The sequence below is a fragment of the Lygodium microphyllum genome, unplaced genomic scaffold, assembly GCF_053477565.2.
Source record: "Lygodium microphyllum isolate KBCC unplaced genomic scaffold, Lygodium_microphyllum_v1.1.10 scaffold_294, whole genome shotgun sequence".
Taxonomy (NCBI): domain Eukaryota; kingdom Viridiplantae; phylum Streptophyta; class Polypodiopsida; order Schizaeales; family Lygodiaceae; genus Lygodium; species Lygodium microphyllum.
In genome coordinates this window covers 66,947-83,122 of record NW_028229775.1, presented here as the reverse complement: position 1 = coordinate 83,122, position 16,176 = coordinate 66,947, and the positions used below count along the sequence as shown (strand labels likewise).

Sequence of the window (16,176 nt, the reverse complement as noted above, 5' to 3'; positions counted from 1 at the left end):
ATGTTAACCTACTTAAGCTCAGTACGTATTCTGTGTCACCAACATCATTCAAAGAAGCCTATCTAAGTGTTCTCACCAAGTAGAGTGAACACACAAGTCATCCACAAAGACCTCTTACTCCTTCCTCAGCATGTCGTTGAATATTATACACTTTAGTCGTTGGAAAGTGGCTAGCGTGTTAGTCAATCTAAAAGGCATGACTATGTAGGCAAAGATTCCCCTTTCAATGGTGAATGCAGTCTTATGCCTATCATTAGGATGCACTTGCACCTGATTGTATCGAGAGAAAATATCCAGAAAGTTGTAGGCCTCTTTTCCAGCTACTCTCTTGAGCATGTGCTGGGTGTATGGTAATGGGTAGTTACCTCTCTTCATAGCTGTGTTTACCTTCTTGTAATTGACACACACTCTAATCTTCCTATTTTTCTTTAGGATGATGACTATGGGCGAGACCTAGGCTGTGTTCAATTCTAGAGATGAATCTCATTCTCATCAGCTTGTCAATTTCTTCCTTCACAGTGTGAGCGTGCTTTGGATTCATGGGATACAGTTGTTTCTTGGTGGGCATTGCATCAGGTGTCATGGGTATGTTGTCAGTCACCACACTCGGGTCTACCCCTTTGAGTTTCTCTAGGGACCAAGCAAAGACGTCTATATACTCTTGTAGGAGAATAATGAGACTTGCTTCATCTTGCTCAGCCAAGTCATCTGCTATAAAGACAGTTCATGGGGTCTCCCTCCCTTAGCAAGATCACCACTCTATCTCCCCTTTTGAACTTTGTGAATCATTTTGGCAGGTCTTGCGATTTTCGTTGTCCGTCTGTCTGCATTTCTTTGCTCTGCGTATGTCGTTCCTCCTTTAACCGTTGGCGTTGTAGGTGGACGGGTAGGTCCCTCTTAGTCTGCCTAGTCTTGGGAGGCCAATGTATTTATGGGTCACTATCTAAGCTGACTTGCGATTCAAAATTGAACTCTCCATCTTCACTAGAAGAGGGGCTCTCCTGGTGCTCGTAGCTCAAAAGATGATTCAGTTTGCGGTAGTCGTGCATCACTTGTTCGGCTAGGCATGCCTGCTCATAGTTGATTGCATCGGTGTGCTCTAGCCAAGTTCAATCGCAGTCTGTACGTCTAACTCCTTTCTCTATTTTAAGTGCCCTCTGCTTGCGTGGTTTGGGGTCTACTCATATTTGTTCGATTATATGCCCCCTAGTATCGTACTCTAGAATATTATTTTCCCTTTCCTTCTTGTCATTGAAGGAACAACAGTCCTCATATTCGTCGTTAGAGCTGTCTTTGTCTGGTTGCTCCTCGTTCTCCTGATTCTGACAATTCTCTTCTTGTTGGTCGAGGAGTAGAGCCCAATTGTATCTCAAGTTTAAATCGTGTATCTTAGACCATTGCCATTCTGGCTCATCCAAGAGGTCTTGGAGTGGTTTAAGATTAGTTGATGGATTGCCTACAAACTTTTTGGTTCAGTACTGTAGGATCTCTAGGAGCTCTCATCTATTGTTTGGGACTCGGAATGCAACATGATTGGGTCTTCCACGTAGACTCCCAGTCATCATGTAGACCAGCATTGAAGGTATGTCCTTGAGCTTGCCAATTTCCTTGACGGCTTGTTCGTACTCCTAAGTATCTGAGAACGGTAGGTTGATGGTAGCAAGAATATGCATGCAGTCTCGCTTGTCCTCAGGGCATGGGATATACTTGGTAAGTACCCAATGGGATCCCCTAGTCTCTCTGTTGTCCTTCAACATGGAGAAGATGGCAACTAGGTTGACTAGTGTAGTCTTCCAAGTGTCCATCTCTAGTCTTACATCTTTTATTTGATTACCTAAGAAGATAAGACTGTTGTCCTAGTCTTCTAACTCTCATGTTGCACATCCAAGGTCAACCTTGGTGCACAGATCAGATGATGTATGCTTGCGTAGTGAATGTCGGAAGGTCCCCAAGAACAAAAGAACTCTACTTTTTGCACAAAACTCAAGGTAAAAAGCATGCATGACATGAACAAGAGACCAATTGGGTGCAATCTCTCCCCATGCCTTGTGTGAGCGCTCCACAATGCATGTATTTTTATGTATTAATCATCTTCAAGCTCAAATAATAGCCCAAATTACAAAATACCACGCTTTTGGCTTTTGAGTTTTCTTTCGCACAAAATAGAAATAAAGCTAATGGGCGGCGCCCAAAGAGTCAGGCATACCCAATACAATGTTCAAATACAAATATCATAATCGTGCGCCCATGCGCATACAAAATAATAAGCAAATATCCAACGCCTCAATAAATAGGCGCGATGAAATATAGGCGCCATGCCTAAGGTATGCGGCCATCAAAATATAAGTGATAATAGAATACTCGCTATCCTCCAATGCTTTCCTCCGCCACTGCTGCTATCTCTACACATCAACTAAAGCATTCATAATCGTTAGTAAAATAATACAATTAAACCGACAAAAGTGAATACCTAGCAGTCTTCAGCTGCATAAATAAATCAACTGGTTAGAAATCAATCCTAACCTTAATTTATTACGAGTGCGCACTCTAAACTCATAAACTTTTATTAATTTAATATGCATTTTGCGGAATCACCCGCTATGGAATCACCCATGTACACACTAAATTAATGAAATGTCCGAAAAGGATAGGTGTCCCCATCAACTTCTTGCATAAAGAATCCACTTTGTGTATGAGCCCCGGTCAACAAAGTTTACGGAATCCACCGTAAAACCTCACGGAATCCACCGTGGTACGGAATCCACCGTGAAATATGCCTCCTGGCATCATACCCCCGGGGTGGGATAGCAATTGACCTCAATTGCTATTAGCTCAATGTGGAGCTAGCAGAGTGGGGAAAGCATTTAAGTCTCTAGCGTGCATCCATTGGGGTTCCTCTACAGGATGGTTCTTAAACTTAACTAAATATCTAGAATATCTTCGGCCAGTTCTAGTGGTCATAAAGTCAGTGTTTATGATAGCTTCAGGTTCAAGTATTTCAGTCTCTTCATCTAACAAAGGTGGGTTTTCATAAACAGGGTGTACAGGTAATTGGCCTCTAAAGGGTCGTAATAAACTAATGTGAAATGTGTTGTGAATTTTCCAGTGAGGTGGTAATTCTAACTTGAATGCATTGTCATTAATTTTGTGAATGATCTTAAATGGTCCATAGAATCTAGGGGCTAATTTCACAACACGGTGTTTATCTACACTTTGTAATCTACATTTTTCTATTCTCAACCAAACATAGTCATCAACTTTGAAATTCATTGCTTGTCTTTTTTTATTGGCTTGTTTGGTATATGATTGCTGGGCTTTGGCAATCATGTCTTTAACCTCATAAAAAATAGTAGCGTGCATAGTAGCAATATCATCAGTACTCTGAATTCTATTTGATAAAGATGCAACAGGTGTAGACAATCTATAACCATAAATCACTTCAAACAGTGCTTTCTTTGTAGATGTGTGTGGTGTATTGTTATATGCAAATTGTAGTAAATGCAAATGTGTGTCCCATGTCTATGGTTAAAAAATAGTGTAAGCACGTAAAAGATCTAGAATAGTACTATTAGTGGCTTCTGTTTGTCCATTAGTTTCAGGATGAAATGTAGATGAAAAATCAATTTTTGTTCCTAGCTTAGCAAATAAAGTAATCCAAAAGTTGTTACAAAATCTAGAATCACGATTAGAAATAATAACTTTTGGTAATCCATGGTTAGTGAAAACAGTTTTCAAAAACAATTGTGCTGCCTGAGATGCTGTTAAAGTTTTCTTACATGGAGTGAAATATGCTTGTTTACTAAACATGTCTACTATAGTCCAAATCATGTCATGGTTAGCTTTAGTATTAGGTAAACCAGTAATAAAATCCATAGAAATTTGTTCCCATGGTCTTGATGGAATAGATAAAGGCATAAGTAATCCATACTGTTTACCATGATATCTCTTAACTCTTTGACAAACCAAACATTCAGAAACAAAGTAGCTACATCAGTGTCCATATGTGGCCAATAAAAATCTTCAGTTAACGTACATAAAGTAGATATGATACCTCTTTGACCTTGATATGGAGGACAATGAATCTCATTCAAAACAAAAGATTTGAATGGAACTGTAACACATAATCTCTTTTCATAAAACATGAATCCATCATTATAAGACAGTGAATCAATAGGAATCCACTTATTTCCAACTAATTTATTCCAATCAGCATGAAAAGTAATGTCTTGATGATAAGTATCTTTCATAGGAGTTAGAGAATCAAATGATATAATAGAAATATTATGAATGGTGGGTCTTCTACTTAATGCATCAGCCGCCCACTACATTTTCTTTACCTGGTTGATATTGGATAATCGGATGAAAACTCTGAATGAAGGCTGCCCATTCGATATGTTGGTCAGATATTTGGGGTTGGCTAAGTAAATGTCTAATACTTTGTTGATCAGTTTTAATCATAAACTCAGAACCCATTACGTAGTGTTTCCATTGTCTTAAAGCTTGTACCACGGCTAATAATTCTTTATCATATGTGGAATATTTAAGTTTGGAGGGTTTCAGTTTACAACTAGAATAGGCGATGGGATGATTATCTTGCATAAGTACAGCTCCTATTCCAGATCCGCTAGCATCAATAACTACTAAAAAGAATGGTCTATTAAAATTAGGCAGTTGTAATACAAGAGCATGGGTTAATGTATGTTTCAATAAGTCAAAGGATTTCTGTTGATTATCAGACCAATGATAAACAATACCTTTCTTTAAAAGTTTAGTCAAAGGCAAAGAAAATAATGAAAAATTTCGCACAAATTTATTGTAGAAACTAGCAAGACCTAGAAAAGATCGTAACTCATGCACATTTTTAGGTATAGGCCAGTTCAATATTGCTTCTATTTTCTTAGGGTCAACTTTAATACCATATGATGATACAATATGACCTAAATATTCAATTTCTATTTTAAAGAACTCGCTCTTTTTCGGATTAGCATATAGTTGATTATCTTTAAACAACTTGAAAACCAAGGACAGATGTTCATAATGTTCTTTCTCATTTTGACTAAACACCAAAATATCATCAAAGAATACAATAACACAATGTTGATATTTCAAAAATATACGGTTCATCATTCTACTAAATGTAGCAGGTACATTAGTCAATCCAAAAGGCATCACTAAAAATTCATAATGACCAAATTGTGTTCTAAATGCAGTCTTGAATATGTCAGACTTATCTAATCTCACCTGATGATAAGCAGATTTAAGGTCTATTTTACTAAATATGGCAGAACCTTGCAGTTTATCCATAAGGTCATCGACTCTAGGAATTGGATATCTATTCTTTACTATGATCTTATTTAAAGCTCGATAGTCAATGCACATACGATAAGTATTATTCTTCTTCTTTACCAACAAAACAGGTGCACCAAATGGATAACTACTAGGTCTAATCAATCCTCTATTTAGTAATTCCTCAACTTGATTTTGAATTTCTTTTTGCTCTATCTGGTTATGCCTATATGGTGCTTTGTAAGGTGATTGTGTACCAGTAATCAAATCTATTTTGTGGTCTTCTGGATGTGAAGGAGGTAAACCAGGTGGTAGATCTTCTGCAAAACAGTCTTTAAAGTGTGCAAGAAATTCTTTATGCCTAGGGTGCATATGTTTTTCTTTAACTTGCAGTTCATTCATCCAAATTAGATAAGATTTACTACTTTTGTGTAATGCACGTTTAGCTTGAGTATGCGAAAGCAGTGGAAAAGCATTAGATGCATGCATACCATACAATGTAATATGTTTTCCTTGAAATTGAATATTAATTGAATGCGTGAAATAATCTATATCAGGGTTATGATGATGACACCAAGGCATACCTAAAATAATATCACTGGACTGTAATGGTACAACTAGGAAATTCCTTCTTTCAGTGTATTCACCAATTTGAATTTCTAAGTCATGCACCTCTTGTGTTCCATTATACCTTGTGCCTAAGAATGCTGCTTTAATGCGATAATGCGTAGGAACAGTTTGTAATTTCAATTATTTCACTAACTTTGCAGAAATAAAATCATGAATACTACCATCATCATGCAAAATAATCTTTTCTTTTCCATACACTAAACATTTCATTGTCAATAAAGAATGTGGAGTTGGCATACCTGGTAAAGTATCCGAAGGAGTAGTAATGTCATCTTCATCTTCCGTGAAATCAGGCATTTCTTCATGTTCTTCATCTTCCATTGCTCCAAGATAGTTGATATGGACAGGTGGCTTCTTCGATTGGCAATTGGCTGCAGATGTCCAGGTTGGTGGCATTTGTAATACACTATAGGTTTGGCTTTAGATACATTATTTGCAATGACATGAAGTCTAGGAATATTAGGATTTGGTTGTGGAATTGGCTTGGGGTTTTGATTGGTATTAGATGGTAAAGCAAGTGGTTTTGCCCACGTTTTACGGAAAGATGATGAAGGAAAATGACCTTGATTAAATCTTCTAAAATTTGAATTGAATTGCTTAGATCCATAGTTACCATTGGCTTGAAATTGCTGTGGACGCTTGTCTCTTCCTCCAAGCTTGTCTTCGGTGTCATGAGCTAAAGAAATTGCATCTTCAAGAGTTGGAGGCTTGAACATATTGACTTCAGCGTAGTAATGCCCAAGTAATCCAGACATATACTTGTGCTTGTGAGTCGCTTCAGGTACGTCTTCAAGCATGCGTAACTGGAGTAATGCATTCCAAAAGCATTCAGTGTACTGAGGAATAGGCTCACGATCTCTTTGCTGAAGAAGGTCCCATTGCTTTATGGCTTTTTCATGGAATTGTGGAGGAAGGAAATTCTGCATCAACTTCTTCTTGAAATTCTCCCAGGTAGTGGGACAATCTATACTCTTACGAACCACGGTCCACCAAAGAGATGCTCTATCCACTAAATGATTAGTGACACACTTGATTTTATCTTTTTCTAGATATGTTTCCTCATGAAAGTAATCATCAAACTGACTAATGAATGCAAGAACAATTTTTCCATCTCGAGTGCCATTGAAAGTACGGAATTTGAAATTTCTTTTACTTATCTTTGTTTCTTTGCGGATGGATTGAGCTTTGAGAATCGCATCAATGGTATGTCGGATAAGATCTTAAGATTGTGGTTCCTCTTTATCGGCAGTCGATCTTTGTAAATTAGCCAATTAAACTTGCAATGCTTTCCTAGCTTGTCGTTCTTCATCCAAGTGCATCATAATTAAATCCAACTTTTTCTCCATCGTAGGTTCAAGAAGATCGCCTTTAGCCATTAAATCATCCATATGTGGTTCCGTCATCTTGCAAAACTTCAAAAGATCTCACACTCTCAAAATCCAATTAGCGGGATGAGCGTAGCTCAAGATCGGGTGTACTAGGCTTATATATTTTTGTGTATGGCTTTCACAATCTTCGTCTTTGGCTATTGCGGGATTTGTAATCTTTGAAAAATCTGTGTTTTGACCTTCTGAATGTGCTGAAACTGGTTCAGCAAGTCTGCGTATGCAAACAATACCTTCCAGAGAATAACTTTACTGTTCGGAGTTTTTGCACAGGAACAGTCCTTCTAGGAGTTTTGGACAGAAGTTAGTTTTGACTTCAAGTGACTTGTCTGACTTGCAGAGTTGCAGACTTATGAGACTTGCAGAGTACCAGAACTTGCAGAACTTGAGTAACTTAGAAGACTTGCAAAATTTTGTAGACTTTGTAGACTTGCAGAACTTAGGATTTGCTTAGTAGTTTAAGGCTTTAAGAAGCCTATATGATTTTCAGGTAACACGGTATATCGTCGACGGATCTGAATGTAGTGGAAATATACTGACACCGCCCATGTCAAATTCGTAGTATTAAGCTTATTAAAGCTTAATACTAAGCTTTCTAATCTTTAATTTTAAGCTTTTAAGCTTATGGAATTTTGAAACTTATGTCTGTGTATTGAGGACTTGGAGAAGAGGATGTAGGAGTGGTCCTCCATTGTTGCAGGCCGGTCCTTCGTGATTAGAGGATGCAAACAGAGGTTCTTGACCGCCAGGAATCCACCCGTATCGACCGTTCACGATGAGATTGACCGTAGAGCTCGATCGTTCCAGGAGCTTTGCCTTTGCACAAGATGGGCAGCGATTGGAAGCTCTCGATCTCAGCTTCGCTCTGATACCACTGGTGCGCAAATCGGATGCCGTATGCTTACGTAGTGAATGCCGGAAGGTCCCCAAGAACAAAATAACTCTACTTTTTGCACAAAACTCAAGGTAAAAAGCATGCATGACATGAACAAGAGACCAATTGGGTGCAATCTCCCCCCATGCCTTGTGTGAGCGCTCCACAAAGTATCTATTTTTATGTATTAATCATCTTCAAGCTCAAATAATAGCCCAAATTACAAAATAGCACGCTTTTGGCTTTTGAGTTTGCTTTAGCACAAAATAGAAATAAAGCTAATGGGCGGTGCCCAAAGAGTCAGGCATACCCAATACAATGTCCAAATACAAATATCATAATTGTGCGCCCATGCGCATACAATATAATAAACAAATATCCAATGCCTCAATAAATAGGCGCGACAAAATATAGGCGCCATGCCTAAGGTATGCGCCCATCAAAATATAAGTGATAACTCGAATACTTGCTATCCTCCAATGTTTTCCTCCGCCTGCTGCTATCTTTACACATCAACTGAAGCATTCACAATCGTTAGTAAAATAATACAATTAAATCGACAAAAGTGAATACCTAGCAATCTTCAGCTACATAAATAAATCAACTGGTTAGAAATCAATCCTAACCTTAATTTATTATGAGTGCGCACTCTAAACTCATAAATGTTTATTAATTTAATATGCATTTTGCGGAATCATACGCTACGGAATCACCCATGTACACACTAAATTAATGAAACGCCCGAAAATGATAGGCATTCCCATCAACTTCTTGCACAAAGAATCCACTTTGTGTATGAGCCCCGGTCAACAAAGATTACGGAATCCACCGTGGCACGGAATCCACCGTGAAATATGCCTCCTGGCATCAAACCTAGCATGATGTCGTAGTCCACTCCCTTCATGACTATGAAGTCAAAAAAGAATTCGATTCCTGCAATCTTTACTGGCCAATTTTTCAACACTTTGAATGGTTTCACCCTCATTCCATTTGCGAGTGGGACGTTGAACCTATCAGCCTTGATCGGTGGGTTACCCCAGGTTTGGAGCACCTCATGGCTTAGCACACTCACTCCTGCCTATGTTTCCACAATCCCCTTTTCGGTGACGTTCCCCAATGCTAAGACTAGTAGGACTGCATGCACTTGCATGCCCTCCAAAAAGGCATTGACGTGCAAGGATTTATGCATGGAGTGCAGCGTCAGACTCAGTATTTGGGTTTCTATATCGCGCTTAGGCAAGTCTATGGTAATTGGCTCATTTGGTTCTTCAAGGCATTGCTTTAGCTCCAGCCATAGTGTTGGGTGATGCCTAAGCAGGTTGCCTAAGCTTAGAGTTACGAGGGAGGTCACTAGTGTATTGAGGAGGTTGTTAGTCACTTGCCTCTCTCCTAGGTCTGCGGTTCTTGGCCAATGGACTTAATTGTCTTGTTGGCCTAGAGCATCTAGGCTTTGTCTAGGTGACCTATCTTGTGGTGCCATCACCTCCCTTGATCTTGGTCGTGGGAGATAGATTGGTGTGCTTATGCTTGAGAGATCATCGATCTTGTCTTCTAGTATGGGCTTAGTGTCCTTCAGGAGCTCTTGGGCCTTCTTCACCCATTCTTTAACCTTCTTGATGGCTTCACGTTGGTGCTTTAGGTTGGGGTACTCCCCGACCTTAGCACTTCTCTTTTTAGCCGTCCAAGGAGCCGATGTTTCTTCTTCTACATCAATGAATTTCCCTCAAACTAGCACTGTTGTGACACTTTTGATTTTGAGGGTGACCTTAGCGTATGGTCTCTTCTTCCTTCATCTCCGCCTCTTCTTTCCAAATGAGGTTGCATCAATGTTGCTAGGCCTCGGCAATGATATGCCGGCCTACTTTGTTTGAGTGCAGGTCATGACATGTAGTGGGATAGGTGTGACCTCCCCATCGAGTGTCTCGACACCAAACAACCCTAATGGAATCGATGGCTTGTTTGCCAAACTAAAGGATGGCCTCTGCCTAGGGAAATCGACAAAGAGATGAGTGATTCCACACTCACCACATATCAGGTCTTCCTTATCTCTATTTTCTTGCTCCCTCTTGGGGCAGTATGAAGAAATATGTCAGAGGTGTCTACAAGTCCAACACACAACTCATTCTTGGGTTTTACCTCATAGATCTCTACCTCTCCCTTTACCTAATGCCATCATTGGTACTAGTCAATAGTCCATGAGGATAGTGTTTCCTTCCTCATTGTATGACACGTATGGGTTTACATAAGGCTCATCGTTGCTTGGCTCGTCATCCACATAGTAGACTGGAGTATCACTAGGTGGATGGGACACATAGGGTCCATGCAGTCTAGGGATACCTGTAGGATTTATTTCCATCCTAGGGATGGTCGATTTAGTGTCATTAGGTGCCAAGAGAGCCAATGGGGATCCCTTTCCAAAGAAGTTTGGTGGCATGTTCACAACATAGGGTTGATTGTAAGGCTGTGGGTATGGGAGCCTCCAAGCATGGTGTCATGGTCGAACCTACCACAATTAGCACACGGGCATGACCTAGGGTTATGTCACTCAGGTGGCAAGTGGTTTCCGCCACAATGCACACATTGGGCATGTGGGCATATTGGCCACCTCATCATCTCCTACAGTTTGGCTCTGTCTATCCTAATCTTTGCTAGCTCTTGTCCAAAATCGGTTCCCTTCCCTTTGTCCTACATGCTTGGGTCGGCTCTCTCACTTGGTATTGAGACCCTCTCAGAACTCTTGGTGCTAGAATCTTCTCGATCTGAGACTTTGGAGCCTCTTTCCTTGAGCTGGTCATCCACTCTAATAGCTTCTTCAAAGACCCTTACCAGTGTGTTTCCTTGTAAGCTCGAGTTGCCAGCCAAGGATTTGTAGAGCTCTTCACTTCTTATTCCACTGATCAACACCGTGGTTATTGCTCTTTCAATTGGTCTCTCGCCCATTGGGATTCTTTTAAAGAGGCTCCTCACATGGGTCACATAATCTCAGATGTCCTCCTTTTCTCTCTACTTAACATTCATGAGTCACACTAGTAGGTTGTCAAAGTACCCAAGTTTGGAAAATATATTAATAAAGAGATTTTTCAAGCCATTGAAATCAGCACGCTCTGCAGCATCTAGACTTGTGTACCAAGTCCAACCCTTATCGCCTAAGCATAATGCGAAGGCTTGGGAGTGTTGAGTAGGATTACTCAGGCTACTGGCCTCACAGACTTGCTCAAACTACTCCACAAAGTTGTATGGGTCGTTGGTTGCTTGGTATTTTTCCAGCTACTTTGCTACCACGGGGATTTTCGATTGGCTCCTAGAGACTTGGTTCTGATTTTTGGCCGTGTTCTTTGCTTGGTCCTACTTCTGGGGATTCGGTCTCCCTTCTATGTCCTTGGGTCTTCTCTTATTGGTGGGTTCCTTCAAGTTCTTAAGTTTGAGTGTGTTTCTTGTTAATTACAACCAGTCCTCAACTTACCTCAGTCTATGGGTGTGTACGTGTGCGTGCTCTTTTCTGTGCATTGTGCGAAATTAGACTTTTAGCTTTTCTCAATTGTGTTTTGAGGGCTGAAATCCAAAGTGAGTGAGAAAACAAGTGCCTAGATGACTCTACCACACTCGTCGTGGGTTTAGCTTGATAGGCTTGTATGCACAATTTCCTATTTTTGGCCATTTTTGGCCATTCCTGCTAGTTTATAGGGTTCTCTGCTATTCCCTCCACTCAATCACGATTTGTTTAGTGTTCTAAGACTCCACTCAATGTTGTTGTTGGACAGGATTGCTAGATGGTTGACTAGCATTGCCTCTATGTCTGATCCCTTTGTTCCTTGTGCTAGAAAGACTCCTTGAGCATCTATACAGTCTTTGGATGTTCGGACAACTGGTGTCTAAGTGGTCTGGGCCAATTTTTAAAAAATTATGGAAAAATCATACTCGGCTCAATAGGTCCAAATGGCAGGGGCTGAGTGTTTGATTTAGACAGGCCGAGTGGCTGATTTGGACGAGCCGAGTGGCTGATTTGGAGGAGCCGAGTGGCTGGTTCAGAGGGATCAAGGTCCAAGTGTTTGATTTGTATGGGCCAAATGGTGGGCATATGAGTCGAGTGGGCCAAGGGCCAAGTTTTCGCGTGTCCAAGTCTAGTGGGCCAAGGTCCAAGTTTCCGCATGTCTAAGTCTAGTGGGTCGAGGGCCAAGTTTTCGAGTGTCTGAGTTGAGTGGGCCGAATGGCCAAATTTTGGAGTGCCTAAATCGAGTGAGCGGAATGGCCAGATGGGAGTGGTGGGTCGAGGGCCGATTTTGGGACTAAGGGCCCAAAATCACCATCATTGGGGGCTGAACGTGACATGTTTCTTTTCCTTTGAATCAACACAAAATTTTCCATGCTGAGCGATTGTGGCCTTCACACTCGTCTAGCTCCTCCAGATCCTACCTATGCATGAAGGAGAAGGTGTGGGCATACCTATAGTAGGCAACAAACTTGTCGACAATGCGATTAAAGTAGTCCACACAATGAAGCTCACTCTCTCTCTCCCTCTTTCTCAAACAACCAAGGTTTCAAATGAGCTCCCCCCTAGTCTCTTAACTATTAAACCCCTTTTTCACAAGGTTCTTGCCACTCCTTCCCCCTCACTTGTCGGCCTCAACCCTCTCCAACTCTCCTTCTTCCCATTTTTCTAGATTTGTGTCCTTTTTGGCCTACTTTATAGTAGCAAACCCTACACTTTTCCAACCAATTTTCTAACCTTAACCTACTCTAAATGCAACAAGAATCAAAAGCAAGGTATTGAACTAACCATTAGAAACCAAATATACTTACTTGTAGGATGGATTAAAGACCCAAAATCTCTTATCTATCTCAAGCTTCATTTTGGGGATGAAACCCTTACTTCGATGCTTGATTTGAAGCACGCAAGAACTTAAGCTTGAATTTGTTTGCCCCGTGGCAATAGAACCAAAATTTCGAGGCGAAACCTCCAAGACCCATAGACCGCTTATTGTTCAAGTGTTTCAAGTGAGCACTAATGGCTACCTCTCACATAGTTGATGTGCTATCCTTCTCTACAAGTGTAGTGAGCTTACCTTGATGTCTGATTGAGTTGCTTCCTCTCTCAAGCACTTCGATAGCTCCGTTGTCATGCTGCTGCGCATCCGAGTCGTATACACCTCCATTTCTTTTGTTGTGCATTTGTGTTATTTTTTGCGTGTGATTCATTGTGTGTGTGATGCATTACGATAATCCGCATCCAATGTATATATTCCCTTAGTGCATGTGTATGATTTTGTTTGGATGCATGATGTGTGTGTGTTAGAAAAATATGAAAAACTGATGCCAAAGGACATTATCAAGCTGATAATTTCAATGATGATCTCTAAGAAAAGTGCAGGGAATTATGGAAACAAAGGAAGTTTTGTGGAAGCGATCATCTAAGTTCAAAAGTTCCCATGATATAGAGTTGAAGGAAGTCTCTCAAAAGTTGCTGAAGCGAGCAAAGCGTTAGTGAAGCATCGAGGGAGTATTTTGCCATCCAATCTTCAAGGCCGAAGTCGAAGTTTATGCGCAGATTACTCATTGTAAAGCTGACTGATAAAGGGGCAATGCATGACTTCAGAGAGAAACCTCAAAGTCTAAATCAATGCTGGTGCTTAAATCTTGTCCAGTATACGTTTGTAGAAGGACTGGTTATGGCTACTGTGGAATAGCTTAAAGTGTTGTAATTATTGGTCTCTGTTTCGGATTTCATGGTTTGGGTCTCATGTGTATATGCAGTCACACATTCGAGAGATGGATGCACTTCACTATTTGTGTTTTACTCATTCATAAGAGGGGGAAACTAATTTGGGGGTTTTGAACCGCTTTTGGAGGGAAAAAGCAAGAGAAAAGTAGGTTGTTTTGGAGGATAAGGAAGGACGGCATGACAAAAACGTAAGGGGAAGAAGGAAAGCTTTTTCGAAGTGAGCCAGAACACTGCTCAGCGAATTCTCTGTTTTCGCCGTTGCACTGCTTCCTGTCGACACAGCAGAATTTGCAAAGGATGAGTGATGCATCAAATTCTAGGGAGCCCTGCCTCTCTATAGCTGGGGCCTGCTTCTTTCCATCATCTTCTATTAAGCCTTCATAAACGAATTTTGTGATGGATCGGGTGGCATCATTGCTAGCTCCAAAAGGACTGGACAATGCAAAGTCAATATGCTTCTGAGAGTTCACCCTCACCAAGAAAGAGGGCACATTCACAACTTGTTTACCAACCCTGATGTGTCTCTGTTTGATGAGAACACGAGCATGGTGGATTGACTTTGCCATTCCTGACTTGAAAACTAAAGTCTGCAGGCGGCGCTCCAAAAAGTTCTCCACAGTCAAAGCAAGGACATAATCTAGTTTGTTCTGGCTCTCCTCGAGGAGACCATATCTAAACATGCGGCGTAGTAGAGCCTGTTCGTATAATCGGGAACCCCGTTTCAGGAGGCAGTGCAATCCGACTCATCATTGCCATGAAAGCAACATGCTGCTGGTAAAAAGCTTGTTAACTGTGCGTGCAGAGGCTAAGACCCTAGTCAGTGTTGTGTCCATAAGGAAAATACCTCAATATGCCACTTTACGATATACTAAATGAGTTTAAGAAAGGATAGAGCCACATGGCAGCTGTAGTAAGAAAGATTACAAGCTCCAAGACCGAGAACCACCATACATCAGAGAATCTGATATCAATTGATGTGAATGCAAAGGCACTTCCGTAAGGAGAGAGTGGGCATCATGTTTCAGAATTAAAGATCACTGTAGATAAGCAGCAAACTGAAAATAGTGTTTCAGATAGAGAGAGTTCAACCGACCAATCCACACTGAGAACAAATGCAACAGAGGCTTCAGATAGTCTGGAAGATGGCGAAATCATAGGGATCATCACTCTTAAGGATGTTATTGAAGAGCTATTTCAAGGAGACACTTGGCAGAGTGCTGGCTACTAGGCACAGTCGTGTCCCGGTTTATTCTAGAGATCCTAAAAACATCACTGGACTGCTGTCATTTCTGGATGCGATTAAGGGAATACTGCACTCTCCAGAGGTTTCTTAAAGGTCTTGCCATAGTTATGATAGAAGCTCACGTGCACCATAGCTAAGGAGAAGATAAACTAGTCTTTTCTTAGATAAAAAGGAGGAACCTATCAAGTGTATGGTTGTGTGGTATCTGCAGAGCACAAGGTGTAGCCAAATGATCCTGAACAGGGTTTTGACAAAGCAAATTACTATGCTCATCCTGAATAATATCACTTTGTGTTTCATGAAACTATTGCGCCTTATGCTTCTGAATATGCTTCTGTCATTGTGAACTGTATTTACTGGGAGACAAGATATCCTAGACTGCTCACCAATAAGCAACTTCAGAAACTATTAACTGCAGATGGAAGTGTGCATAGCCAACTTGCTGGCTTCGTAGACAATTCATGTGCTATTGGAGGGTTCATTGAATGTGTCAAATGCACAACCTCTTATGAAAAACCCTCATTTCGTGGATCTGAAAGGGCCCAGTATACTGAAATAGGTGTATCTACCAATGGTGTAGGGTCAACTTAAGCTGGCTTAAATCATCATCCTCTCAGAGTTGGCCATTATCCTGGTTATAGTGCTGGGTATAGGAATCCTATTTCACTTCCAGGATCTTACTTGAATGTCAATCTGGACTACGGAACTTTAGCCTTCATCAATACTCCTAGCTCTTATAATGGTTATGGATATGGTTCTGGATTAGGAACTACACCATCTGGCTATCAATCGTACCTGTAGAAATGTATGCTAATATTGCAATCTTTACAAAGATCTCTTCACAAACAGGAAATTGAATATGATCAGATTTTTCTGAACATGAGCTTCATGTAACTCACTTGACAAGAAATATAGTGTACTTTGGCATCAACAATTTAATTTTCTTCTTGTTAGTCTCTTCCATTGCTATACCTTGAACCCCGTGTTCTGTAGTCCTTGCGTGAACTTTACGACATTGCTGGTGAACCCAACGTGAAAG

General features: G+C 40.7%; 1 pseudogene; it reads right to left on the bottom strand.

Moving 5' to 3' along the window:
• Window positions 1-14,082: 14,082 nt before the first annotated feature.
• Window positions 14,083-14,574, bottom strand: LOC148008154 (small ribosomal subunit protein uS4z pseudogene; annotated as a pseudogene).
• Between the last annotated feature and the right edge of the window lie 1,602 nt (window positions 14,575-16,176).